This window comes from Zonotrichia leucophrys, chromosome 1, assembly GCF_028769735.1.
Source record: "Zonotrichia leucophrys gambelii isolate GWCS_2022_RI chromosome 1, RI_Zleu_2.0, whole genome shotgun sequence".
Taxonomy (NCBI): Eukaryota; Metazoa; Chordata; class Aves; order Passeriformes; family Passerellidae; genus Zonotrichia; species Zonotrichia leucophrys.
The window spans coordinates 29,383,951-29,409,226 of NC_088169.1; the positions used below are offsets into that span (position 1 = coordinate 29,383,951).

Sequence of the window (25,276 nt, forward strand, 5' to 3'; positions counted from 1 at the left end):
GACCTGCAGCCACCTCTTCTCCAATCAGTTCTCCTCAGTTCTTCCAACTGATGTCCTCTTTCTCCAGTTTAAATAATACCCCTCCCCCTCCAATCATGATAATATGCTTTATGGATACCAGAGGAATGAGATCTATTGCATTTCCTTTCTTTAGAAAAACCTGTTTATTTATGACATGATCCATTTTGGGAAAATTTTACATGTTTCAACACATCTCTTGTTTCCTTCAAAACTAAATTTAAAACCTGGCATGCAATGAGAGCACATTATGAATCTGAATAAATGCTGCAATGGTTGTGTACTTGGTACTATAATGGGTTAATTGTTGCAGTGCAGGAGGCTGATAGGGAGCCACAAGAAGGTGCATGCCTTAATGAGGAGATGGTAAGGAGCCCTGGGGCATGGAATAGAGGCTAATATGAAGGAGAAAACAGTAGGATAGAAAGCTGAATAACCCAAATAAAGATACATTTGCTCTTGTTTATGTTGCAATTACTGTCTTGCATTATCACTGACAAAACTTAGAAACATTAAAGTAACTCAATGAGATGGATATGTGCATGGAATATTTCTGTCCCAGACTAGGTTTTCCATGGTTTAAGGTTTCACTGGCAGTCCCTACTCAAAACAACAAGCTACCAGTTAAACTGAAAACCAGAGCACTACTTTGATGAGTGGACATACTGTTGTTACAGTCAATACTTTTGATTCCTGGGGAGGAATTCTGTTTCCAGCCTGCATTTTTTTTAAAGGAGGAATTTTTGAAAGACATCAAGTTCCCTTGGTCTAAGGGCGGTCCAGAAAATATTGGAAATGAGTAACTTTGAAGGAGTAACATGGATCAGAATAATTCTGCTTCAAATGCATACTATGCAATGACACTCATCCACTTTGTGACATTTTGTTCGGATTTTTAGGCAAAACTACCACCAGTTACAGTTTAAGATGGGTCAGTAATACATACAACATTAACTTTGCCTTAGTATTTTGCAATAAATCAGTTCTTTCTTTCTTGGAGGCTGGCTGCCAGGGGTAAAGGAACCTTGAGAGGCACAAGGATCAAAATCAAAGAAAAGTTGTTCAAATCCCAGCAAATGTTTAACTTCATGTCCAAAATGGTCAGTCAGCCTTATACTATCTCTACCACTTACTCCGTGGTATTAATTAAATATCTTTGAGTCATATTTCTCCAATAAGGATTAGAAAAAATCCCAAAATTTACTTTTTTTGCAGCTGGTACACAGGTAGTGGACTTTATTATATGTACTTTTCCCAAATGTAACAGCACATGGTATCTGGTCTTCACAAATTGCTAGTTGCTGGACATTTCTTTTTAGGATTAATTAATTGTAGGAATAAATCAATGGAACTGGAATCAAAGTCAGACTTACTGAATATTGATAATCATCTAGGTAAACACTGGAGGCAGCTTCCAAGTCAAATAATAAGATTCTCAAAAGCATATTTCTATAAAACAAAGATAAATATATAGTCTTTAATAAAACCTCTGTAGAGCATCGCGGAAACAGAATACAAGTAAAAGAAACAGAATTAAATACCTAGATACCTAAACATCAGCTAAACCTTTTTCTTTACCATAATTTTATTCTCATTTTATTACAATGGACCTTCTCCCCCACTCCTTACATGTTTCCTCTTGAATCTCCAGCCTTCTACATCATCCTTGCTCTCTTTACAGTAGAAATTGCCATACAGGGTCAGACAATAAGTCTCTGTGGTCTAACATTCAATCTCTCTGAAAGAGCCAGTGTATCAAGTCTCCTCCTTGTCTTTAACAGAGACTGACCTAAAGCATGAAGCTTGCCATTAGTATCCCTCTTACAAAATAGGTAACTACAAGTATTTTGTACTGACTGTATCTTACAAAGTACTTGGCCTCGGTGACACACAAGGGCAATTATTACCATAAGCTAATTATATACTGTGAGTGAAGAGGGGAATATTTCCTTTTTTTTCATTGAATTTTCAAAGATCAGCTTTTACTTTCAGGAAGTATTTCCTTACCCTCATGTAATGATAGGAGAGTACAGATGAAAATTCCTGACTGACCCTTACTATTATTTTGGAAGTACTTATCACGTCAGCTGTGATTTTGTTTCCTTCCTTTATTACTGAAGTCTCCCATTCATTATCTGTTTCTCTGTTTCATTATCTGTGCTAGCAATTTTATTGCTGTGTAATCTTGCTGGTTTTGCAGTGTGTGTGCACCAAGTCCTGCTAACAACCAGCACACCAATGGGTGAGGGAGCAAACAGCAGTGCATTGATTAAGGAGATGTTCTGCTGGAAACATGGCATGCGCTTGTGTGGATGTGTGCCTCAAAGTGGGATATCCTCCCAGGGAAGCAGGATCAGTGTTACATCACCCCTGGAGACATTCCCTGTGCAGACAGGTTGGCATGCAGTGTCTCTGTGTCCTGCTGCTCCAACCCAGTAACCTGAGGGTGGCAGGGAGTGACAGGGAGTTGGCAAAGCTGCAAGGCTGGCTGGGAATCTTGCCTAGCCAGAGGCAGGATGCTTCACCAGCCCCAGGGACAGTGCCCCAGGGCAAGCTACTCTCAGGAAAGCTGGTCCTCAGAAAAAGGAGGGAGAGAGCTGCCATGAGCAAAGTGCTGGGGGGGAAGCAGCAGGGGGAGAGTACAGTGCAGCTCATCAGCTCTGTGGAGAGGGGGATCTGGTGGTAAGTGGAAACAGAGGGGCAAGTTCACAGGAGAAGAGGTAGAAGAAAAAAACCCATGACTATCTCTGGGAGGATGATGAGGATGAAGGCTAGGAAGCTCAGAGAAGATGAAGGAAGCATTCTCCCTCCTGTGATGAAAGACTTGTCTCCAATATAAAATGTCCAGGCTGTCTGCTATCAGCACCTTGAAGATGCTACATCCTGATGAAGCAGAAAGGAAGACAGGTTTAATTTTCCAGCAAGGTGATAGTAGGTAAGTTAGTGCTTTTGCAGTGGTTTATGAATATCTGATCTCCCTGTTTTGATGGTGCTTCCTCACCACATCTATCCCAGACTGAACCACTTTCTGCCTTATCCCCAAGAAGGAAAAGAGCACTGGGTTACAAGCAATAGAGAATAGTTCAAATGCTATAGCTCCATAACCATGAGCTACCTGTAAAAAAAATTTAGGAAACTTCAAGTAAATAGCCTATGTAAAATTGTGGAAGCAATATCTCTGACTGCCACTGAATGGAGAATCAGTTCATACAGAATCATTTATGTAAAAGTGCTACAACACAAATCTTATAAAATTATTCTTAAGATTTAGTTCGGCCAGGACAGATTTGTCTATAAACTTATGAAGAAGTGATTAAATTGGTAATAATGTACATTTTTGCTATGTTTTTTTAATGTGTGTATGGAAAAAATAAAAAATTATTTTGCCATGAAAATATCTTCTGTTGATTTTTCTTTAATAATTGTTTTACTATAACAGTTATCTTTACTGCATAATGGCATCTGAAAAAGGACCAAATTAGTAATGACAATACTAAAATAAAAACCTGCACCATTAATTTTGGATCACCGTGGCACATAGAAAGTTTTTTGCAAATTAACCCAAAAGAAAACATATTCCTGCTCATGTGCAGTTACTATAGAATTGATACTACCTACCTAGAGCAGATGTCAAAGTGAATGAATAATCTGTTCTTCAAAACCAGTCCACCACAAGTGATGACTTCTCTTGTATGCTTTTTTCATCTCTGTATGACTGATGAGATAAAAGACAATATACCTGGATATGCTGCTAGGGGTAATGTTCAAACAAGAAAATAATGTGTATATGTTGCTTTAAATCCCGTCCTATGAAAAAACTGCTGAGACCTCTAATTCTCATGACGACACCTTTGGGAGCTGTAGGTATCCTGAAAACAGTGCTGCATGTCACAGTGAGTGTCTAACAGCATGTGACTCAAAGCACTGTCTTGCGAGGATAACGCAAGAAATAATTCACATAGTTGATAATTTCCATTTCCATTTAACAAACAATCTGTTAACCAGATACAATTGTATCTGTGAAGACTCCATAAGCTTAACTTTGGAATGATATGTGAATCTGAGACATGCATTTCAAACAACAACTAAAGGAACTCATTGCAATATGGAAACATATATATATATTTGCATGAGAATACAGAATTAGTCTTAAATGGGAATGTATTTAAACAAAATAAAAATTGTAAAACTTTATACATGTATAGACACTTTTACTCAGGATTTGGACAACTAATCAAGTTCCTTGTAATGAAAATTTTCTTTTTATTATTAGTATTGTCTATTATTTGCATTGTGAAATGCCTTTAGGGCCTGAACTAGAAGCCAGGTTCCATTATAATGGATATTAAGCATGTAATGAAAAGGTAGCATTCCCCCCCAAAGTGTTCTTGAGGTAAATTTATTTTGCAGTCAGAAGACAGAAGTGACTACACAAAGCATGGAGATAGCAGACTCAGTTCTTAGTTAGGCATCTTGGTAACCCACACTGAGGAATACCAGCCCATTGGGGACTAGTTACCCTTCCTTCACAGTCAATTTTGCAAATGTCACAGAGAAAAAGGCAAAAAGTGAATCTTGAGGGGAAGAAAATAGACTAAGGAATAGGGGAAGTTGGTAATATCACCATCATTTTGCGTGTAAACAAATGGCTCAGGAGCACATATAGGGAAGGTTGTGAGGCTACTGCCACGAGAAGGAAGGTTAGAGGTAAATGAAGAGTTTGGGATTATACCCAGTCAAATACTAAAATCCCTGCTGGTGGTTTGCTGTGCTAATTTGCCTGCCATCTTTGTTGTAGGCTTCTGGTGGAGAAGCACGCAGCTAGCACGCCTCAATAGCAGTAGGTTTTAATTGAGCGTAATTTCTTTTGGAAAATCACAGCATTTTCTTGGAAGGCAACAAGGGAAAACCAATAGTTTTGCTGTGTAACTGAGTTTCATAATGAAATATCTTACACCAAAGCCTTGTTGCCTCATTACTCTTAAACCTTTATTAAAAAAGCTTTAAAGTGTATTACTTAACTGCATAATTTGATGATCTTGCTGCACAGTTCCATATGAGTTCTATGTTTGGCCTCTCCTAGATGAGACAGCATTGGTACTTAGAAGTCAAGAATATTAAAATTAAGGTTGAATGGACCATTTTCCCTCCCTTCCATGAACACCTTGTGATGCAGTCTAATTATATTGTCCACTACTGTTGCTCTGTTTTGACATTTTACAGATTCTCAATTAAACCACTTAACCTGTGACATTGATAAGTCCATAAGTCAGAAGCCATTACATTATGTTGTTCTGTAGTTTGCTTCAAGATCCAACCACTGGTGAATGATTGAACAAAACTTCAGAAATATTTCAGGTGAAGTGTTGCAATATTAAGGGGTTTCAGGAAAAAAATCTGTGGCTAAACATTTAATAAAGGAATTTTCAAGTGAATGTGAATGTGTGAATGGGAATTAATTTTCAAATGTTAATATATGGCTTATTTAACAATGGATAGTTTTAGAACTTTAATTGTGTATTTCTTTTTTATTAATGATATGTCATATCCATTCAAACTGATTTTTGAATCTACACTGACAGAAAAATTAGATTCATCAATTCTGGAAGTGAGATGAAGAATGAAGATTTCAGCCCCGTTTCAAAAGGTGAAGAGCATCTTAAAATCATCAGTTATAAAGAAAAGGCATCTACATATTTACAGCAACTGTTGTCTAGTGTCAGTACATTTGCTTTGCTAGATTTCCTTGTGACTTGTGTTGTGAGGCTTTTGGCTTATGTACCTCTGAAGTAATTTACCTTTCACAGGACTGGGTACTCCCAAGTTGTAATGTGCTTCACAGGGAAAATATGTCTGAGTAACAGGAACAAAAATAATAGTACAACAGCCTCTAAGCTTTTCACTGGCACAAATAAAAATAGTGTTTTGGCATTTCATGAGTCTAAAAGCTCATACGGGGATGCCTCAGTATATACACGTGTCCAAAATTTTCAGCCTCGAAGGACTTTTCTAGGTAAGGCTCAGATGTCTTTTCTGTATGTCCTTTAGTACTGATGCCACTGATGGATTTCAAATGCATTCATTCACCAATTGTTCTCAGGCTACTTCTGTAATGTATCACAAAGTAGGAAAATCTCCTGGCCTGAATCCTTCCAATATCACTTGGGGAAGTGAAGAAGGCAGGAGAGGTGGAAAGAAAGAGAAGGCAGTTTTTCTAAGAAAGGAAATTAATGATTTATCTCTATATCCATTTCTTCTTCTGTATTTAATCAAAATCTGAAAATTTTTCTTCATATTCAATTGATCAATCTACCACTCTCATAATTAATTTAAAATTAATATAGATTTATATAGGCTGGCTTAACCTGTCCTGGTTATTAGCATGGTACTTCTGCCTTGATTTTACATCAATTGCTACCACCTTTCATTAAATAAGTGAAAATATAACTTTTCTACACCAATAGAAACAATTCCGTATTTGTACTATAAGACTTTAACAGTCAACCTGACGTAAAAATAATATGTTTACTCAACGAAGTGTTCATTTTTTATTTGTTAATTAATAATGTATTGATGAACATATTTTTCTGATGTAAGACATATTTACCCATATATAGCACAGGAGTTGATAATTATGAAGAATTTTCCATGTCTGTTTACTGCATTGTTTCTGCGAGGTTTACATGAAGTGATTAAAACATTGGTCTTGCAACATCCTTTTATATGAAATGACCTAAGTGGACAAAATGAAACACTTATTTTTTAGCAGTTTTTTTGGTTGCATTAATTCTTTCCTATCAATCTTAGCATTCACCTTACTGTACTTCCTGGTACTCCCCATTATGGACATCACTGTGATAGATGGGTAGAAAATACAGAACAAAATACAGAAACTCATTCTGCAAAAAGTTTGAATATATAGAATTTGGCAATGTAGGCATTCATTCTCCATGAACTTGAAATCTAGGCCTAAGATAGGCAATGACAGTCAAAGAGGCAGGTAACTGAGGCAGTTTCAGAAACAGGTAGCACCAGTCAGTACTGCAGGTAGTGTTTAAAGATGCCGAGGAGTAACTACAAATCACTGACTGCTCAAGGTAAACAAACCTTCATGGCTTCAGTGATAACTGATATTCAAATAGAAAATAAATAGCAAGCAATAAGAGCATTTTAAGTGTACGATCCATAAAGGGTTCAGGTGATCCCATGACAGAGAGCTGAGCTTTGCACAGGCAGTCACCCTGATGGATGAAATCACTCTTGCTGCACCTAATAGAAATTACCTGGAAGCTTTCCAGACTTCCTGAGTCCTGATCTGTCCAATGAAATGTTTGGGCTTTTTCTTCCTCCCCACTTTTCTCTTACTAGAACTGCTCAATGCACCCTTCTGCACCAGCACACTTGCCCCTTATGTATATGTAATACCAACTTCACTCCACTACATACAGTGCATTCCTCCTTTGACACCAATCTTTTTCAGGCTTTTAAACACTTCCCACCAGTACTAAGCTCATATCTCCCAAGCCTTGATGGTACAAAGATTCCATCAGAACTCTTTTCTCTTTTGTGTTTGGTGGACTTGCTTTATTACATGAAGTAATACCTAAACTACAGGGCTTTTCCACAGGGATTAGCTATTGAACAGAACATCCCATAAACTATGCTGTGCCTCTTTTTAGAAATTTGAAGAGAGCTCTGTGAAATATTTATAAGGGAACCTCGTATCATAGGAAACTGCAGTTGTATGAGATTTCAGGCGACTCTGAGTCTGAGATTTATGAACATCTCTGAGAAGCCTGGACATCAGCATGCAAAGTTCAGGCAGACTTTCAGCAAAGTGTGAGAAGGTTCTCCATTGCCCAGCAGATTTGTGTGAAACCCCAGTCCACAGAGGACTTTCTCAAGTAGCATGCAAATAAGTTTCTCTCAGCCATCCTCTGTGGAGACAGGCTTTCAAGCATGGGATTTTCTTGCAGAAGGATCGAAATGGATATCCTGAGGTGGGTCCATGCTGCCTTAATTTTGGTAGTTCGTGGAGGGAGACAGTCTCACTCCAAGGCTGGTCTGAAGCAGTAGCCATTAACAAGACAAACAGCTTAAGGAGAAATCTCCTGAATAAGTATGTAGCTAAATTTCAGTAGTGTATATACTGCTTACTGTATGTTCCAGACTTCCTTCCCTGTGGAAATAGTGATAAATAAACTCCTGCCTCTTGCTGCTAGTGGAGGACATGAAATTTTAAAATGTTAGGTGGGGGTGGCAGATAATGGGAGAGAGCTGTGAGTTAATTAACTGGCATGTCTAAGAGAGCTGTGCCTGGAGGCCACTGCCAGGACAGGCAACCCTGTGTGCAGAGCACTGTACAAGCACTTAGGAAGAAACAGCCACCAGCCCAAAGAATCTGCCGTCCAAATAGGCAAGAAAGTTGAGAAGAACAGAGAAAGGTGGACGGGTATACTATTTCTGAGAATTGCTTTGGTTGCCTACTTCCATACTCAGCAAATCCTGAGGAAAAATCTTAAACAACCCTCTCATTCAGCCAGAGTCCTCAGCAGATACTTTTCAGTGCAGTGCTAAATTTTTTCAACAGTCATCAGGCAGCAAACGCTTTTAATGAGAGGATGTTGAGTACCTCGTGTATGTTTCTAAGTTCCCAGGCTACACAGTTATCCTGGCAGAAACTGTAATTCTGACATCAGTGCTACCACTGATTACCATTCCACAGGTAGCAAAGAAGCCTAAATTGCCAATAATAGTTGAGAAGGAGTTAGTGAATGGACAACAAAAGGCAGGCAGAGAGATTCAGTTAGGAATTATATAAACTGTAAATTGCCAACTTTCATAATTTTACATATTTCTTTTCGCGTAAAAGCGGGATATTATACAAAACAGGCCAAAATAGGATATCCAAAGTGACTTAATCTGTAGTGAAATAATAGCTGCAAGGAATTAAAAGTACCAAAATAAACTATCTTAGAAGATAAAAAAGAATCAAAAGGCTTTTAGCTTTTGAGAAAGGGAATCCCATTGTATAATTAGATCATGAACTAAGGCCTTTCACCACTGCAAATTCAGACTGTGAGCTGTTTAAGTGTCACCTCTTGATTCTCCTACAGCAGCTTGTAATAGCAAACCCTGTTCTGCTTTTCTTTGTGCAAAACCAATCACATCACATCAAATTATACAACTAATTAACACAAACTCCTTAAAAAATTGCATATTATTTTGGCAAGCCAAATTAACGTCGGTCCCCTGAAACCATGTTTAGTAATTCCCACTGACTGTAGTAACGCCTACTACTGAGAGAAGGGCTAATCAGCTACAGGCTCTCCTGCTGATGAGCTGAACCAAGTAACCAGATGTTTCTGCCTTCTAGGCTAATGGAAATGTCATGCATGTTTTTCTCTCCACCTAGGTGAAGAACTAATTCCACCATGGTCTAGGTAGCTCTCTCTCTGGTGCTGCTTCTGAGATGTCCTGCTGGTTAATCCTGGGCAGACAGATACAGCCTTACCAAAGGTGCTCTGGTTTAAGCCAGCTAATCCAGCCCATCAAGGCAGCTTGCTGCCAAGACGTTCTCACTCAGGATATGGACAGCAAAGAGAAAGCTGATGAGCATCACTGTGGAAAAACATTTATCTGTCATATTGTGCTGTATGTAAAAGCTGGGCTAAGTATGTTTTTTTGTGTATTGGTAAGAGGTCCCACTGGTATTAAATTACTTAATGAGATGTCTATTGCAATTAAAAGAGTCATAACATTTATATTAACATTTTAAAGCTTGCTTATTTCAGGAGTGTCAGTTTACATGAGTCTAAATAGGCGATAATGAACATGATGAAGTATTCCATATTAAAACTGAGTACTGTGTAACTGTCTAGTAAAATCTTAATATTAAACTATACTGTATAACTTACAGGGCAGAATAAAAGCTTCATATTTAGATGTATCCCATCTTGAATCTCAAATAATGGAGTTAAAATTAAATATGAATACAAAGTAAAAAGAAATGCATTTATATGTGATCTTAAAAAATACATCTACACGAAATATCTATTTAAAAAGCTTACAGTTTACTTTGATGGATGATACAGCCATTTTCAGAAACAGCAAACCATAATTTAAAGACAGTGTGTAATTATTTAACAGCAATATTTTCTAAGTTCAGCTGACTTGTGCCTCTCATGCTAGATGCTAGTGCTAGATTGTGTATCAGTAAGGTCCGTTATTCCAGATGCTTACCTGGTGAAGGAAAAAGATATGTGGTGCATTTAAAATACTACTTAAAGAGGAAGAGAATTAAGTTTATTCATGAAGACTTAGTTTGAAAAATGCAGAGAATGTATTAATGTCAGATCCCACCCACAGCAGCTAAGTATATTCTTTATTTTGTTTTTCAATAAATCTCCGGTAGTACATATAGACTGTAAGCACAAGTCAGTCTTTTTATATTTTAAATTTCCTTAACACACTCATTGCTGTATTAACATCTGTTCTGAAACCCCTACCGCCACAGCAAGGAGGCATCAATTAACATCAGTTTGGAAGTGACAGATATTCAGTCAAGGAGGAATAAAACTCTACAGCAATTTTTGCCAGCAAAATCTCATCATGTGTGCAAGATGCAGTCTACTGGTAGCACCAGTTCGATATTTGAGGGGATGGATCACTGGAAGAATGAGGTTTGCCTCTCATGAAAGGAGACATGCATGAGCCCCTAATTGTAAATTCAAAGATAAGGCCACTGAACTGAGAGTGACCTGGCTCTGATCCCAGAAAGTTGTGTTTCACTAGATTTAGTTTCTACAGCAGAGAAATCTAGCAGTGTGAGAGGCAGTCTTTCAGGCAGCTAGATGCACTTGCCAGTGAAATAAATATTGGAAAACTGAAATTTACCCAGGACACTGAGAGCTACTAGAGTGGACCATGGACTACCTGACACCTGGTCATCCTGTATCACTTAATGTGCAAGGTAGTAGTTACTAAAACAGTGGATCTTTCTGGCTGGATTTCAGGATTGTACCCAAGAACAGTGGAGTTAAAAAATCCTGTGATTTGATAATGGAAAATATACAGTATTATGCAAATATCCATGTCCAAGAAGTGAGAAAAGACTCTTGAACTCTCTTGGTAATTGTACAGTTCTGCCAACAGATTCCTTTGCTTTTGCATGCTATGACTTTACAAGCTAGAGTTTCGTTGAGTACGATTGAGAATTCAGTGGAAAATGAAGAGCGAAAAAAAAATGTATAAAAGTATGTATACTGCTAGTATATTGCTTTCCTTGACAAACAATAAATAAATCCTAAAAAAGCAAAGAGAGAGAGAGAGAAATGAAGATAAAGAGCAAGTAGGGCTGGGGCTTTTTTTTCCCCCGGATTTTATTTTTTTTTGTGAAACAAATATTTTGGCTGTAAAGTCATTTGAGATTAAAAGAGTATGAAAATTTTCAGTAAATATGCTTCCCTTTCCAAAAAGGAAACTGATGTTTTTCTAGTGTGGAAAAGGTTACTTTTATAAAGTGTTTTCTGTTGATCTGATCAACATCTCTATGATGGCATGACAAGTATTGAACAAACGTTGCTGAACTTAGATCAACTTAGACAAAGAACTTTGACCAACTGATTTTGGGCCAAGAAAAGCTGTCATAAAGAGTGAGACGCTACCTCACTGGACTTCACTCTATTTCAATGGCACGAAATACATTGATAGTACTCATTCCAGTGGGGAAGGCAGTTTTTTCAACTTAACTAAGATTCAGAGTAAGAATAAAAAGTACATATATGTATATGTACAGGCAGATACCAAGCAGAACAGTGTTAAACTATCAGACAGTTCACAGGATAACACTAACTTTTTTGCGCTTTATATTCAGCAAAAGGTCATTGGAACTCATTCATCCTGCTCTGCAGTACTTGATTTTCTGTTAATGTAAGATTGGAGAAGGAATAACAAAATTTTGTCCTAAGCTCATCCATGAGAATCCTTATCCTGGCACAGTTGCTTTCTGAATAAAGCCTTCAATTACCACAATATGTAACATATTGTAGTAGGGTAGGCTGGAGAAAAAACCAGAAGGTGATCTGTACTGCTGCAGATCTAGGGCTGAAATCAGGCTGAGCTATAGCTGTTTGTTTATGTGTTGCTCACTCCTCTCTGACCAACTTTCTATCATTCTGTACTCAGCAGTATCATAAACTTTTCTGTGAGGCAGCGTGCCTGGGCAGTAAAGATAAATAAAGAACTATTCACAGCAAAAATAGTATAGAGAAAGAACAACAGCTAAGAAAAACATGGAGAAAGAGGGAAATGATCTAGGGTATCTGTTCTTTCCTGAAGTGCCCACAATTTTATCCTCTATGCTGAAGTCTTCTAGCATAGAGGAATCCTGAGGCATTCAAGATTACAGGAATGGTCAGTTGTATCACACTGGAAACCCATTTGGTCCACTGTCCTGTGAACAGTGATCAAAACCACGACTTCAAAGGAAGATGCAATGAAGTATGAACAAGACACAGACTTATCCAACTTTTGGTTCTTCTTTCCTGTTTTAGACAAGAAGTGAATGGCTTGCGCTTGGTAGCTAGGGAATTTCTGCCTCTTTCTACTTTAAAACTGTTTTAGGATCATTGTGTATCTTCTTTTCACACCCAAAAAACTTTCCATTTAATTTCAATAAAATTGAGATAAAGTGTAATCTTATTGCATGAATTTCTCCCCATTTTATCGACATTGTGTGATTAACTTTCCCTACACGTATTTGCCTACCCCAGTGGATAAAATGCTCTTTTTGGCAGTCCAGTAGCCTTTGAAAGACTTAGATGAACAAGTTATAACCATCTGTTCAAAGAATTTCGTCCCCTTTGCTCTTTGCAATGCAAAAGCTTCAAAGGTCAATTCAGATAGACTTTGCACACTCCAGAGGTGCTCAAAATTTAAACTCATGGATACATTTCTCATGCAGGCATATGCAGCTTTTAAGGTATATTTTATGCTTTCATATGTTTATTTCTTAATAATTGAGCAAGATGATAAAAACTCTAGCAGAGAAGGTAGTTGCTAAGAAGGGACCACCAGCATCCTGATGGGGGCAGAAGGTATTTTGACAGACTTGAAATTATACAGTAGCGTAATTATTTCTCTTTCTCCAAGTATTCCAAAGTTAACAAGCTATGTTAAATTTCCTCAAGAAGGAAGAAAGGTTTTTCTGCTTTGGGCACACACACTTGACTAAACTTTTTGGAGGAAAATATTTCTTCCTTCTGTGCTTGTACTGCAGCTGAGGATAAAAAAAGAGATAACACTTCCCTGACAAAGCCTTCAGACCATCTTTCTGTAAAGCTCTTAAATGATAGTAGGAACACAAGAAGGTCTAAGTACTAAATACACCGGAATTTAAATTTTTTTCTCCATTTCAAGTGTATGGATTACATGGACTGGAATATGGTGTTTTCCTTACTGTGTGTAAGACCAAATAGTGTCCTGACTTGTGCACCACTGGAATGCTGAATTTTGTTTTACAGATTGGGATGAGGATTTGCAGATTTTTTAAAAGGAAAAATTTGTAATCTGACAGTGATCACTGATTTATTTTACGTCTGGGTCTTGAAAAAGACCTACAGTCACTCCTTTGAGTTTTGCAGAGCTTTCAAGTGTGAACAAGGGCATAAATGAAAAGCCGTGGAAGAAGTCAGATTTTCTATGAGACTGTGTACCATAAAAATAATAACAAGGGGAAATGGAAAACCACTAAAATAAAGACTGTGATCTAGTTTATGTCCACACATGGTAAGGTATTATCAAACAGTTATTTCTTCTAGTTAATCATTAAGTGCCCTCCTACACTCTTAAAAACTAATGTGAGGAACACTTTTAGGACAGAAAAGTATGTACAATGGATATGTGAGTAAGAAGCATGTGAACCAACAAAATAACAGCTCTCTCTTCTGTAGAGCTCGATATTCTTTTACAACTAGGTTGTTTCATTTACAATTCCAGAACATTAGAATGTATTGTGTTATTCTGTAAAGCTTGTTGTACAGAAACAATTCAATAAATGAAAAGTCTGAATTCTAAGTATTATTATTATTTTTGTTCAGATTTTCTTTGTGGTGCAAAATTCTTTTGATTGCTTCAGACCTACAACAATCCCCTGTTGTTTATCATAAATAACAAGTTGTTTTATTTCTCTGGGCTTGCAAGTTTCATTTTATTCTGTTGCTATAATTTCTATTCATTTTTAACATGAACACATTTTCCTATAGAAGTAGTCTTGTATCTAACTGTACCTTGTGATTTTTTGGCTGTGAAAAGCATTCTAGTTGATGAGAAAAGGGTGAAAATCATTCCACCCCCTCACCAGAGTGAACTGAACTTTCTAAGGATATATTTTTGCCCCTTTTTGAAAGGGAATAGGTAATGCTTTCACTTCTGACTGCCCACTTGCTAGACATTCTTTATACTGAATTTAGAAACAATTTAGTGGTGATGCCATTAATTTTATTTCTGATAGAATTCTTATTGTGTCAGCTTGATCCTGCATTGTCACAAAAGAATATAGACTTTGTATAAAAAGCACTATTTAAAACACCAAAGATGGGGCTGATTTTACCAGTACCACCAGTTTTGCAAAATCTTTGAAAACTCTGCAGTCTTTGATTTGAATTGAATTTCTCTATGATGGGTGAGGAGCGGGAATTATGGCCTCCATGATCAATTATAATATTTTATCTCTCTTTCTTCCCTACTGAGAACTTTGCATATTTTCCTTACTGAAGGTTTTTAGCCGTGATCTTTTAGTCCCTTCTTTTTCACAATCAGAGCCCTGTAGAGCCCATAGTCAAGGATTCACTGCTTGTATGAAATTAGACAGACTGGATCACGCTGGTCATCTGTCCCCTCTGCCATTCTGCACTAACACAAGAGAGTACATGTGATTTACTTCAATGAACTGTGACTCCCACAGTTTCCCAGTGTCCCCCGCTGCAATTCTTAACAAAGATGTGATCAATCATTTTGGTCTTCATTCAACTGGGAAAAACGTGCTAAGAGGAGTACCTCCTAAGATGAACAGAGTTTGTCTTTCTGTCTAACAGACTGATAAATCTGTATAACCAATTTATAAATTTCTTTTAACTGTACAGGAAAATGAGCTACAGCTAATAACATGCCTCAGATAAGAGTCTATTGACATTTTAACTGCTAAAGATCCAGAATCTAAATATGCTGGGGGCAGGGGATCTGAAGTGTTACAGCTGCCATTTCTTGTGGTTGGGAATCCCTCTTCCAAAACCACAGGGGCAGCCTACACAGTCGGCAAGGGTGAATTCACAGGCCATATCTTTATTTTGCCAACTCTGCAATGCATGTCTAAGAATGCATCCTTCTCTCAATTTCCACCATTTACAACTCACTTTAACTTTCATCTGGAGAACTGCATTTTTTTTCCTTTCAGGCACTGACAGCTGTTGTTGTTTCCTGCTTGTATCTGTTGAAAATACAGCCACAATAACCATTTTCAAAGCTCATGGAATCACTGCCTTGAATCCTTCCAGTGTTTCCTTTCCCCATCTCATTGCATTTCTCATCTTTTTGACTTAGTGTATAAGTACTTCATGATGCTCTTGTCAGTCTCTGGCAAATATCCACAGCCTATTAGTTAAAGTTCAGATGGGGTATCAATGGCATCCTCCTCCTGTGGGAGATCACCCTCACCAACAGTTCTAAAAACCACTTCATTATCTTTTTCAAATCTTTACATTTCTCTGTCTGACTGCTTGTGAGTGAAGGAGACATTTGTTCTCCTTATGTAGATATCTTTTCCAGAACTAGTTTTCTGTTCTCTTCAGAGCAAAAAAATACAGCTTTTATGGTGTAACTTATATGACTGATTTCAGGCATCTACTGTGGATTGAGATGAATCTCATTTTGCAAGTGATTATTCCTTCTTACTTACTACCAGGGGAGTGTATGGTTCCATTTTAGATGCAGATGATTTTACAGCTATTCCAACTAACTTACCTTATCTAAGTGGGTTAGTTGGGTGGATATAAACTGTATCTATACTCTCTGTATATATATATGAATTGAAGCACTCAAATTTAGATGCTTATGGCGTAGATGTCAACACATGACTTAGAATCTCCACTACATCAATGGAGCTCTAGGGAGTATAGGTGATGGAGCCTGGAGGAAAATCCAGCTGAGCTAGATCCAAATCCTTCCCCAAGACTGTGGTATATTTCAGTTCAAAAAACTCCATCCATCTGTCTGGTAGGAAACTATGATTTTTTTCATATTGAGCTGGTGGAACCTACAATTATTACCTCGGTTTACTCTAACATGGATCATCAGAGTCAGTTAATGGAACTACTTCTGCTAAAAATTCTTTTTTTTTTTTTCCCCTGGAGCTATTTGCAGTATAAAAATATTAAAAACATGAACTTTAATGCATACAGAGTACTTTTGGAGACTGCAACACTATTTGGGAACACTGCAAACAATGACGTCTTCTTGTGAGTAGCATCCCAAAGAGATGTCATTAATTTGAGTTTGAAACTTTATTGTTCTGTAAGAAAGAAAAAATATTCATTAAACTGAATGGTGCACGAGTTTCACTCCTCTGTGAAGTTAAAGCAAGAAACTTTCCCCTAAGAAAATCATATTAGTACTAGTTAATCCAACTTCCCTTGTTGCACACTAAAGAAATACTATTGCCACCCATGCTTCTCCACACTATTTTATAAAGGACCTCCTCTCTTAAAACAAGAGACATTCTTATGCCCCTTTTCCTGATTCCCCTGCTTACATCTGGCATGACTTCCCATAATTTCCAGGATGTAAATCCAGGTGTCTAACAGCATCAAAAAAAAACTGTTTAGAGAGAATACATCAAGCATCTTTTCCTTTAGACAAATCAGATCTTGAAAGGAACTCTTGAAGAAGTTGTACCCTTTTTCTTTTATCATAAGCAATAAATTCATAGCTTATTCTATTCTATAGCTATTCTATTTTTTCTCAACAAGCATAATACCCAGCCATGAGAACTGCAGTCCATGTTCCTTTCCTAAACTTTTTCAGCTTGTTTAAGTAGACCATAATTTTTTTCCTGTCCTGTTAGATTTCAGAGGCCGCCATTGATAATCTCTTGAAAAAAGGTTGGGTATTTTTGTCCCTGGACTTCTCTGTTTCAGTCTTTGTAGGAGAAGCTTTCATGTCAGAAAATTCATCCTGTTTAAAGCAGAAAGAAGCCTCTTGGCAATGTAATCTCTTCATCTTCTTTGGTGCATGTGGGAAGGCAGTGACTGTGGAGCAGTGTACCTGTGTGCTTAGCAGTCAGCCTCTGCTTTATCTGTATTTGTGCAATTGTTCTGGAGAAGCAAAAGGGAAGGAGTTTAAAAAGTTATCACAATACCTTGACAATAGGTCTTTTGTAACCCAAAAAAGTAGCATGTGTACACCAGAGGAGAGTGGGGATACTGTGTGCTTTGCTACAGCTGGTGAGACTTATTCTGCCTGTAAGAATTTGCTGGTTTTAGCAACCATCCAGAACTATATAATTCCTCAGAAATGCTAGGTTAGGAATAGACAAGAAGAAAAATAGGGTAGTAGGTTACAAAGTATGCTTAGAGTTTGAGTCTAGCTTACAATATACATCCTTGCCCTTTCACCACAGATTGCTCGCAAGGACTGAATTTCAGGTACATAGTGTAGACATCAAAAATCTTCTGTTATATAGACACACTACCCCCTCACTCTCACTCCACTCACACAGAGATGTACAAAGGTAATACCACAGTTGTTCATATCTTATGACAATCATAAATGGAGATCTGCATGACAGAAGAAACATGTTCATATTGGTGGATAGTTATGGCTAGCTCTACTTGGGTATTTTCAATGTACTCTGAACTATGGGCTATGAGACATGATCTGCTTTATTTTAGGCCTTTTCTAGCTCCAATGAAATCAATGGCAAAATTCCTTCTAAATTAGGTGAAGCATGTTCATCGGAAGAGGAAGTTGCATAATCATATATATATATATATATATATATACACATTTTATATTGTAAAATGTCATTTAAATATTCCATACTTATCACTTGAAGCAATTTTCTTCACAAATCTGAAGAAATTCCTCCTCATAAGTTAAAAATAAAATTGGTGTGAATTATACTTTTGTGAAGACAAAATAAGAAGTTGAAAAACACCCCCTTCACAGTGGTGTACATGTGTGCATGCCCATCTTTGCCTGTGTGTGTATATGTTTGCTCATATTTTTAAAAGAAATTTACTTTCATGCCTGTATCTCAGCAGACTGTCCAGCGTGGGATGAAAACATTTTCATATGCACATAAACATGTGTCCAGCTGGCCAGTGTTTTCTCATCTGTTACATATTTAAGGTCGTTAGCTTTACACATTTCAAATTTCTCAAAACCTGAAAACCAAGGAACAATAACCGTGCACAGGAGAAAATCTCCTTTCATCACACTGGGATTATTCTTCTATCCCAGGTGCTCAAGCCTGGGCTTTCTCTTAGTCTAATTGATAACTGTGGGGCTCCTCCCCTTAACCCGCTGACTTTTGTGCGTTCCCTTCCCGGGTGACTACTGCTTCACTGTTCTACCTCATTCACTTATGGTTGACCTGGAGCTCCTGGGTTAAGCTTCCCCACTGGTATTCAACCTTGGACCTTATTATTGTTCTACTCATCTGACCTCTGATACACTAAATTCTAACAAGGTGATCTGAAAAAAATCACTCATTTTTTTCTGTGTGGTTTCATGGCTCGTCTTTTTACTGCTCTTGGCCGATGTTCTTTTCTCCACTTCAGACCACCAAGTGCTCTGCTTTAGTTTGTCAATTTATAGAGCTGTCATGGTTTCAAATGCTGTGACCATTGTGTAGAATATACTCTCCTGACCTCTGAAGCAACTTTCTGTATTTCAATTGTTAACTCATTAGGGTTGGGAAGAGCAGCTGAAAAGGGAATGGCCTTTTTCCCACAATTGCTTCCAATGAGATGCTTGAAGAGTCATCACAGTCCAGGATTAAGAGAAATCAAGAGGATGCTGCTAGAAATTAGCTCCAGTTATTTTTCATTCTTGCCTAAAGGAAACAAACTAAACCCCTCAATGCCCCAGAATACTGGTATTGTCATCATCAGTTCACTGCTAAGATTCAAGGGGAATCATATCAATAAAGCTAATAATGGAAAGATGACTCAGATGATTCTGGTTTGGATAATTCACATACTTTGCCAAAGAATTCCAAAATACAGACAAAATATATTCTTTAAACATAACTTTTTTTGTACTACTTTCATTGTCCTCACACAATCCTTTGTTTGCACTTGCCCTTTGTCTGGGTTCTGAGCCTTGAACTGTCTTCTCCCAATCAAGTTTTTCTAATAAATTTTGTTTTAACTCTTGCCCTTTGAAAATATCTTTTGAAGAAGAATAGAGAAGTGAATAGACAATACCAGCAAAATTTATTCTGAAGTCAGCTCTCTAAGAAGAGTGCAGTCCTAACCATATTTATTACAAACCCCCTCATCCAACAAACTCCTTCCCTTCTTTCTTTTCATTCAAGTGGGGAAATCACCTTAGTCAGCTAGCAAATAAAGAAGTGCTTCTGTCATTTATGGAGAGTTTTATAGCATTAATAATTTTCATAGTCTGAATTTTCAGATTGATGCACATTTTTTTCTGAAGTTTCTCTGACCAACTGATTTCTAAACAGCAAAAATAGTATCTGGTTTTGCCTTTTAAAAGAATTTAGCGTAGTTGAGTATTCAGCAGTTAGAAACATGTAATGTCTAGTTACATGTGTACAATCTAAAATAAAGAAAAATTTCTATCTTTTCTCCAGCATCACAGGTATTTAGATTAACCATAGATTTTGATTTCAACAGGAAAAGAAGAATAATTTTTATGACCTCATGAGAACTATGCTTTTAACAACATCCTTAATTTTGAGAGACTACTTAGTACGGCGTTCTCCTTGGTTGCACTAATGATGGCTGCACAGTTTTCTGATAACATGAAATACTTGAATGCATCCTTCATTTTTTTATGTCAGAGAATCATAATAACAAGAGCTTGCATTTTTGAAGGTCTCATCATCAAATGTTTCAGAGTACTTTGCAAACACTAATTTAAACTTCTCAATTTCCCAGAGAACAAGGCTGGCTTGGGTGTATCTCTACTGATTTCACTTAGCATGATACAGAAATGACACATTTCCTCTAGATACTGTAATAACTTTTTAGAGGTGAGTAAATTGAAGTATTGGCTCACAAATGTCCTATCCAAAAAATACAAACTGAGTCAGTAAGACAATGAAATTTGTATTTCATATCTGGTTTGCAGCCTTCTGAATCAGTTGCTAATTCTTTCATCATGCTTGATGATTTAACATTTAACAGTTTTACTCCAGTTTAAGTCCACCTGTTTCAAAAGACACTCTTGTAAACTCACTCTAAACAATATTAGCAGAAGTTTTAAATGATTAAAGCAAAGAAATTAGAGACTATTTTACCAGAATTTAAATGATCAAATAAAGTAGAAGGAATATAATCATTGTAGAGTTGATTCTGCCTAAAAACTGCAAATGCATTTGATTGCTTATGTTAGACATCATTAGACTATTTACTTTAATAAAACAGTAAAGCCAATACTATACAGCAGCTTAAATCAATTTCTCTAGAATGATATTACAGCTGCCAGATCTTCCAAAGTTGAAGATCATTTCTTTTCTGAAAAGGTAAGAAGTCTTCAAACCTTACTGTTTCATTAAAAAAATATATTTTCATGGATGCTAAAAAGATATCAAAAAGTAATTTGTGTTAGTGTTTGCACAAGCAATTGCAAAACCCCCCCAAAAAAAACCAAAAAGAAAAAAAAGCTGGCTGATTGTGTTGTGCTTCTTCTGCATCATTGTTTTTAACAGATGGCTTGCTATTACAACTGCCTTTACTTCAGCAAGACTTTATAACCCTGCAAATTTGGGGGTTTTTTTTGTTTGATTTTCTTTTTTTTCTTGGTATTGCTGTGCACTATCCGCATTTAAAAGTTTATGTAGGTTACTTTGTTGGTGCTTTGAATCTCAGTTAATTCTGGTCTCTTATAGTATTGGGATGGTATTTACTATCTGCGCCTGCTCTGGACCAAACGTATTTTGGTTGTAAATAGAAAGTCTTCTTTTATGAGGATGTTCACTTCACAGCTTGAGCAGTGTAATTTTTATACAGGTCTCAGCAATCAATAAAAAAACCACAGGAGGAATGATTTATCTTGTTGGTTACAGAGACTGTCACCGAGAGAAATTGTAAAAGATCAATTTACACAACCTGGTGTGAGAACGTTATTGATATAACACGGCTGATCAGTTTCTGGTAGTCTATGGGTAGGCGGGGAGAGAGCCCTGCCCTCGGATAGGGCCACTCACCAAGATCTTAATAGACTCGCTGGTCCATAAAATGGACACGAAGCCAATGAAGGGCGAGATTCCGCGCGCGCATGGAGCGCTGAGCGGCCCGCAGGAAAATGGATTGGCTCAGCTCCGATTAGTTAGTTAAGCAGTGTCATGCATCCTCTTTTTTTTCCTTGTTGCTTTTTTCTTCTTCTTCTTCCCCCTGCTCCCCCTCCTACTGTGAGAACTGTTCACTTGGAGGCTCACTGCCTTAATTACAAAGGGCCCTTTTAACTACAGGTCACAGGAGTTGGCTCACTTGACAGGAAATAAGGAAACAAGCTACCTTCCTGGAAAAAAAAAAGAAAATCAAACTTCCACTCCTCAAATTAGTTAAATGAAGCTTATCAGCACTTGTTAGTTGATCCTTTGACAGTCTGTTAATTGCAGCTGGTACATTAAGTTATGTTATAACCAGCAGGACATATGATTAAAAAATAAATAAATCTACGGATATGTCACACAGCATTGTTGGTGGAGAAAACAAAGTAAGAACAATATTGATACTTGCTGTAAATATCACAGCACAAAAGACTATTTTCTTTCTTATTCAGTAGAATTAAATTGCATGCTAACTGAAGGGGTTCGTTTGGATCAGAAAAGGACTGCTCTTTACAAAGAAATTAGAAAGGTTCTCACTGCATCTTAATAAAAGCCAGCATTGGCTACTCCATCAATACAAGTGGTCTGTACCTACAGATGTTATACATGCAGCTTTTAACATGCTTCTCCTGATATATGCTCTCCATTATATTCTTTTATTTACAGACAATAATTTCTTACTGTTATTACTGGAGGGAAAGAAAAGAACATAAGCAGCATTAAGAAACCCCATGGCAGTTGTTTCTCCTTCATAGGAAGTGACTCTACAGTATAACTGCTAGCAAAAATAAAGGATCCAAAGGCACATCAAGGGGAAAAAACTGTTTTCATGCATTTAACCTGTTAATTATAGTAATCTACACTACAGTGCAAGTATTGTAACCTGGAATGGGAAATGGGTGATTGAAAGAATGAGCTGACTAAGACAAAAATGATTAAATCCACACTTTGAATGGATGATTTTTCATATGTAATTTGAACTACACATTCTTAAGTTGTTTCATTTTCGCATTTCTGTACTCATTGGCATGTATCAAAGAGAGACTAGCTGAAATTAATGTTTTCTTACCTTCATCTGCCAGAGTAGTTTAAATACTTCTTGAAGACTGAAAGATGTGCTCTTCTGGACCCATAATATGTGCTTTAAGCTGTGTTTTATGCTCATTATGAAGTAATATTTTGAAATCGTATGCACCCCAACAATTTTGCTTCTTTTTATCTATGGAAGGACACATAAATAGAAAAGGTTACTCTCATACCACTGAATATTCAAAGTGTCTATTAGTTATCATTGTGTTTTAATATTATTGGACTCACCAACAGGCCTCACTGTGTTCATATTATGTCCTAAGTACAGACACATGTGTCACACCCCCCTGCCCTGACCCTCTGTGGAGGAGAGGGGCCCTTCGCTCCAATTTCTTTGTATCTCAAAGTCAGATTCTTTGTTCTCAAAATGGATGGAGTTCAAATGCTGTCCCTCTTCCTATGCCTTTCTGTACTCAGATCAGAAAAGAAATAAAGCAATTATGACCAGAGTGAAGAAATGGAGCTTGTGAGTCCAAGGGAGAGGAGTGGGTGGAGGAAGACAGTGGTGATGGCCAGATGTGGATGATTACTAGAAGCCAGGGGTAGTGGAGAAAGGACAGAAGGGAATGTGGAGAACTCAGTATGTTCTCCACATGCTGAAATGACTTGATATTATTCTAAATCCATGTGCGCTAGTAACCCCCCAAGGCACACAAACTTCTGGAGTGGGTGGTAGCCCTGATTGAACTTGGGTCCAGTTTCTTCTTAACCACAGAAGGAAACAGCTCCCATTTCTGTGGATACCTAGTGAGGTGCAAGGATGGCCACAGTACCTGTTGACCTGTCTTGCTCATCCTTGATTATGTTCTAAGCCAAATTTGGTCATAAATAACCATTTATACCATGACTTCTAGTGGTGAGTGGGCAGAGAAAAAGTTGCTTTTCTCTACAGCTGCCAAGACACTGCCTCAGGCAGTCTGAAATCATTAGCCAGCCATATTCCTCCCCTTCCTTTCTCATGAGGAAGTTGCGCTCTTCCCAGAAATCAAACAAATGCTGTTCCTCTGTCCCTCACATGGATGTTACCTTAGCAGAGCAAGCCTGGACATGCTGTCACCAAGCTGTCCAAGTAGAATGGTCATCTCCCTTTCTGCTGTGAATCCTTTTTTATTTCCCTTCCCTGTGTTCAGGGCTCCTACTAAATGAACATCATGGTCCCTGACACAAACTCTGGCAACTCCAGTGACTATCCCTCAAATTAGTAGGTCCTTGAATTGCAGAAAAACATATTGAGGAAGTCCTTCACCAGGATTTTCCCTGACTCACTGGACGGGCAGCTGTTGACAACACCCTCTTGTTAAAGCCTTTCTATTATAGAAAATCCCTGTGACCTTTTGTTTTGAGAATCTCTCACATTTTTGTTGTTTGTAGAAGGTGTTTGGTATTCAGCAGAGGAAATCCCTTTGGGCAGCAGAAGTCTCTTCTCTTTGTCCCATAAAATTCCATTTAGGATGCAAAGTGACAGAAATTGTCATTACCCTTCTCTTATTTTTATCTTTTGGGAAAACCTTAGTAGACTTTATGCTGCAGGCCAAGCTCACACTGACACTGCCAACACCAAGAGACACAGATTGAACTAGCTGAAGACAAGGAAATGGAAAGGTAGGTGAAGAAGAGGTTCAGCCTGTGGTCTCACATTACAAAAAATTCCAAACTGAGCAGTTTCTGTCCCGAACCATCCCTAAAATACTTAGCTTAAGGGGTAGCAGTACAGACTTCTTCACGCTGTAGACTCAAGATGTTTTCCTCATTCACACAATGCACATAAACACACACACCCCTTTCTCAGCTAATGTGCATCTGTACACTTAATGGTCTCAACAATCCTAGCAATAGCATCCTGCACTGCAATACATCAGGTTCAAGATTCATGTGTAACTTTCAATGCCAGAAATAAGAAGGAGTGTAAAATAACTCCAAGAAGAGTTATCTTTAAATTAATTTTCCTGCGGTTGCAAGAGCTTCTACTTGAGATTTAAGAAATGCCTCTGAACCCTAATTTAGCTTCTTTTACATGAATGTGTTCTGGTGCAAATATGTGTTATATATGATCACACTACCTTTTCCAACTGATCCTGTTTAAATCAGTATTCAGGGTGGACTGTTCAGAGGGTAGGAGAAGGTTAGCACATACAACCAAAAGATTGATATTTTAGTCTTACATATTTGATTTTGCAGTCACTATTATTATTGCAGTCACCAAGTAACTATTTTCAACTAGCAGTTTGTGAACCTGGAATCTCATATGTTATGCTCAGAAATAGTGTGAGCATTCATTAAAGTCAATATCTTAGGTAGTGTATGTCATTCCTTTGTTAAAAAATTACAGAATTTAAGCATTTTCGATAATTACCCAGAACCCATGAAAGCCATGCAATCCATGTCATTAGTGTAGATTGTGAATTAAGTCACTGAAGGTGTTGCACCCTCCTAATATTTTACTTATGCAGAGAGATCTTGCACAAGACTTTGCAGAATAATGTTCTTTGCCCTGGAATGAAAACCCAGAATTTGCTTCTTCAGCATTTAACATAGATGTATACTGAACACTGCTCAGGTGTGGATTACATCCTGGACTCACAGTTATCAGAT

The 25,276-nt window shown here is 37.5% G+C and overlaps 1 long non-coding RNA gene across 1 annotated transcript in view; it reads right to left on the bottom strand.

The window, feature by feature from the left end:
• The window catches only part of LOC135446521 (uncharacterized), a 39,562-nt gene extending 16,784 nt beyond the window's left edge, over positions 1-22,778 (bottom strand). The window contains exon 1 of the long non-coding RNA XR_010439833.1: positions 22,665-22,778. This is a non-coding gene — a long non-coding RNA (uncharacterized LOC135446521). The remainder of the gene's footprint in view (positions 1-22,664) is intronic.
• Between the last annotated feature and the right edge of the window lie 2,498 nt (positions 22,779-25,276).